The sequence below is a fragment of the Psammomys obesus genome, unplaced genomic scaffold (genome assembly GCF_907164565.1).
Source record: "Psammomys obesus unplaced genomic scaffold, mPsaObe1.curated_primary_1811, whole genome shotgun sequence".
In the NCBI taxonomy this organism is placed as follows: domain Eukaryota; kingdom Metazoa; phylum Chordata; class Mammalia; order Rodentia; family Muridae; genus Psammomys; species Psammomys obesus.
The window spans coordinates 12,529,039-12,533,718 of record NW_026596117.1 but is presented as its reverse complement, the minus strand read 5'-3'; the positions used below and the strand labels follow the sequence as shown (position 1 = coordinate 12,533,718).

At 46.2% G+C, this 4,680-nt stretch overlaps 1 long non-coding RNA gene across 2 annotated transcripts in view; it reads right to left on the bottom strand.

Moving 5' to 3' along the window:
* Positions 1-443: 443 nt before the first annotated feature.
* LOC129692918 (uncharacterized) overlaps positions 444-4,680 on the bottom strand; it is a 9,753-nt gene continuing 5,516 nt past the window's right edge. Inside the window, exons 5-6 of one of the 2 annotated variants that reach the window (XR_008722788.1) lie at positions 2,894-3,117; positions 444-1,672 (exon numbers count right to left, since the gene is read on the bottom strand). This is a non-coding gene — a long non-coding RNA (uncharacterized LOC129692918). Of the gene's footprint in view, positions 1,673-2,893; positions 3,118-4,680 lie in introns of those variants that run through there. The other variant, XR_008722787.1, reaches the window with a different exon arrangement.

The following is a 4,680-nucleotide window of genomic DNA, read 5'->3' as shown; positions in this document are numbered from 1 at the left end:
CTTTCCCCTCCCCCACTCCCTGTTCTTCTTCTCTGATCCAATCTTTATCCTTTCTTTCTTTGGGTTTAAGGCAAAGCTCTAGCCCTGCCCCTTGCTACTCAGCCAGCTAAATCTTTGATGTACACAATGGAATTTTTATCTGCCTCATCAACACAAGGCCTCACAGGGGTTCCCTGGGCCCTTATTTTAGCTCTTGATCAGCCTCAAGGCGGTGGTATCTTTGGAGAAGTTGTATGGCTACATAGAGGAGGTTTGTGTACCTGTGTCAAAGACCATCCAAATATCTGATGTGCCTGGCCAGGGGAGGCAGCAGACCCAGCAGCCCCCGCCCCTCCTGTGCTTCCGTGATTTTTGCCATGTGTGGGTAGCAGTCCTGGCTTCCTACTCTTCTTGTCCTACACAAAAAAGAAAGAGCAAGAAGGTCTGGATCCATGTGAGTCGGGGACCCTCCACCTGAGGACTGTGGAAGGGGACTGGAAACGGAACGCGTGCTTTGATTTTTTTTTTTTTTTCAGTGTCAGCCCTTAGGTTTTCCAAGAGAGTACAAATGTTCTTTTGCAGAAACAACAAGTGTGTGCATAACAACAAGGAGAGAATGAAGGTCGTAGCAGGGAAGTAGAACTGACTCGGCACCACCAGGGGATGCAGGGGGGTTGCCGCTAATCTCCCTCATGCTCCCGTGCTTGGGGGCTTCCATAAGATTCCAGATCCCCGAGACACCTCCCCAATAAAACAGATGGACTGAGGTTCTGGAAGGCCCACCAGCCTCTGCCACAAGGGCAAGTGCAGCTGTGCGAAGCATGCTTGCTATTCATGGCCACGTTCCTGTGGCCATGAACCAGGGCCTTTAGGTTTTGTCTGGCAGCAACTCCTCCGAGAAGCCTTCTCTGATTGCTTCTGGAACCATCTCTGGGGATGGCGGCTCTTCCTTGCTCAGCACGGTTCAGTCTACCCAGCCACGCATGTATTTGCTTCGCCTGCTCACATTATTTTCTCATCTTTCTGGGAGCCTTTGAGTTCCTTATTACACCATCATTCAGCCCACAGCCTGGGGGGTGTGGCAGGTGTTTAAGAATGATGACCTGGAAGTGAGGCATGGAAGGCTTTGGGTAGGTGGAGGCAGAGAATGAGTGAGCCATGTTCAAGGGCAAGGGAGCCACACTTTTTGGGATTGAATCTTGCCACTGGCCTGTAGGAACTATGGGTTTTGGAGCCTCAGTTTCCCCATCTGTTCCATGAAAGTATGATTACTCCCACTGTTCAAGTTTTGGAACGTTGAACAACTGAAGGGTTTAGTCAGAGAGCCTGCCCCTTAACTTAGGAGGGCATCCATGCACAAGAGCCTGTCAGAGCTGGGACCTGAGGCTTGGGCTGCCAACAGTCATGGTGTAAGAGTGGCATTCCTGATAATTTTAATGACACCAATTCTATCTGTCCACTGAAAACTATGCGACATCAGACATCACCGCCAGTGTCCACTTGTGGCTGTTTGCTATGTTCCAGGGGGAACACGGGGGGACAGTTTGCTGTTTCTTGGTACTTCCAAGTCTCCGGATTGCTTTCAAGATGAACCATCTCACTGAAAAGAATGGCTAATGTCTTTGTATCACCTTACTCTATTGGTTCAGAACCCGCTGATGAGATAGAGAAGGTGTCTTCCTCTAGACAGGACCTGGAACCTCAGAGAAATTATGCAAATTAGCAAAAATACCCAGAGAGGAGTAATCTGTCTGGTATTTACTGTGAAACTTGAGACATTGGTGATGAAATCAATATTCTGTTTAACAACATGTTCTGGGTGTCTGCATCCTGTGTCCATTGGGAAAGAATTCACAGTCACTGGCCTGTGGAGACATTCTAATTTGCGTACATCAATGGGCAAATGGAAAAGAAGATATGATATAGATTCATACTACTGAGAACTGGGCAGTTGTCCAGGAGAAAGGAATCACTGTGACCGAACAATATGGATGAGCCTAGGTGTCATTGTGCTCAGCAAAATCAGCCAGGCCCAGGAAGGCACTTACACGTGGGATCTAAAAGAATCAAATTCCCAACACTGGAGGGGAACTGTTGGGTCGTGAGGACTGGTGAGAGTGGTGATGGGCAAAGAGAGATCACCTGGTTCAGCCTGAACGAGACAGAGGAGTAAGTTTTAGAGACAGAGCACACAGCACAGTGATAGCGGGTAACCATAGCTCACTCTATAATGCAGAATGGCCAAAGGCAGATTCTGTGTTCTTACAAAGAACATCAAGTATGAAGCGTAAGAGGCAAAAGTGTTGGTGTGTTTACCATTCCACTGCGCGTCCTTACGGCGTGGCTGTATATCCGATACATACAGAGAATTGTTAAGATGAAACAATAAAAATAATTTTAAAATTACGCTTTCACCAGCTTTTCCAGTTTTTTTTTTTTTTTTTTTTTTCACTTGGAGGAAGGGCTGGTGGTGGGATGGGGGGGTCTTACTTTGTAGCCCAGGCTGTGAAATCAAGCAAGGGGCAGGACTGGAAGAAGTCCATTGGAGCTATAGAATTTCCCCTTCCTCAAGTTCTTTTTTTCTAGTTGTGTTTTCATTTTGAGTTCACTTGTAGTCAAGCTATCTTTGAGGTCATGGTGCTCTCTCAGCCTCGGCCTCCTATATACTGGGATTACAGGGTTAAGCCACCCTGCATGGCCTTTTTTCAATCCTGAGGGCTGACATTTTGAGGAAAGAAAGAGAGGGAAAGGGAGGGGGGAGGGAGAGGGAGAAAGAACCTGTGCCGCTCCCCCCCCCAGCTTTTTGCTGGGCAAAAGAGCTTATAAAGTGCACAGCAGGCACCAGCAGGGGTTGGCAGCTGCCTGGCAGTCAGGGCTCCCCTCTTTACTTATGCCCGCAGCGCCAAGGACTCACCATGCTCTGGAGGGTAACTACGAGCATTAAGCTGATCATTGGAGGTGATTTGGAGGCATGCTCGTTGATTAATTCGGTGCTATTAAGAGGCCATTGTGAATTCTGTGAGAGAGTAAGCCTTTTAATTTGGAGGAAGAGATTTTGATCTCTGCCAGCTTAGGGACTCTTTGACATCGAATCAACCATCCGGGTACTCCCGATGTCGGCAGCTCAGAATCTCAAATCTGTTGAAGAGGCAAAAAGAAAGAAAGAAAAATAAATCCAGGAGGTATCCAGGAGGGAACAACTCCATAGCTCCAATGGGGAGCGCTCAAATGGGTGCTGACAACTCTGCCATCTCATTTGATGCTCCAGATGTTCCTGACTTCTGTCCTATGTCAGGACCCCTTTTGGGCCTTGAACCTCCATGTCACATGACATTGATCCACTCAGCAAGAACGTAGTGAACATCTATTATGCACTTACCATTGTTCTAGGTGTACTGAGTCTTGAATTGTGGCCAAGCAGAAAACAAAGCTTAGATTCTAACTAAATGTAAAATAGCAACAGATACACATGCAAAGCCAAGTAGAGTTGTGTGCAAAGTGCCATGTGCTATGGGATTCATAACTGATTTGGACAAGCTAGGGGATATTGGGGACTGTGTGTGTGTGAGAGAGAGAGAGAGCATGACTGTGTGCAACTGCCTCCCCCCACTGTGCCCTTGAAAATGAAACATATGTCCCAGTCTTGAGCCCTAGAAACATAGAATTGTGAAGCTCTAGAGGAAGAGTTCAAAGACTCCAACCCTAACGAAATGGTAGCAAAAGGGAAATGCTACTTTGCTTGATTCCCAAATGCATGTATGTGCTGAAATACCATCTTATGTCTAATGCATATCATTACACACGTTATTATAATACAATTTTAACTTAGTTTTAGGTGTGTTATAGTTTAAACCATTGTTATTTTTTATTTTTATTTTTTGCTTTATTTTATTATTTTATTTTATTTTTTTTAAGACTAGGTTTACTGTGTAGTCGTAACAGGCCTGGAACTTACTATGTACATCAGGCCTCAAACTCAGTAGAGATCCACCTGCTTCTGCTTCTTGAACGCTGGGATTCAGGGCGTGTGTCATCACCCTCGAAGACTGTGATATGTGTGTGTGTTAATGTTGGCTTGGCTTGTAGGTCATGCCCTAGTGTAACAATGGCTGTCTGCACACTGGCTGCTTCTCTTCTCACGAAGCTGGGTATCTCAGCCAGTCTCACTCTGCGCCTGAAGCCCTAGAGGACTCCTGGACTTTAGTTCATGTTGGAAGGCAGAGCAGGCTAGATTATGATGTGAGTGAAGGACACCAGTGAAAGCAATCGCAGCAGGGACATACGCACCAGCAACCACCAAAGGCTGGAGGTGGGCAAGGGCAGCTATATTTTAAAATTACTCATAGAAATATTCCTAGGCAGCACAGCAGCTCTGTATTTGAGTTCCTCGTTATTCTAAAATTTCCCAGGAACTACATCCTAATTCTTCCTGCTACAAATATGTGATTGGTGGCTCTTGTCAGACTTTGGCTACTCACCCTCCATCTTAGGGGACAAATTTGCTGGTCTTTAGCTGTAACGGTAGTGATGCTGCTGTCCTCTACCAAACTCTGGTGGCTTTGTGTGGTCTCCAGGTGCCAAGGAGAGGGCTTAGCAGCTGGCACTGGAGGAAGTAGGCAGGTGACATGTGCCTTGATGTTTGCATTTTTATTAGTATCTATCTATCTATCTATCTATCTATCTATCTATCTATCTATCTAT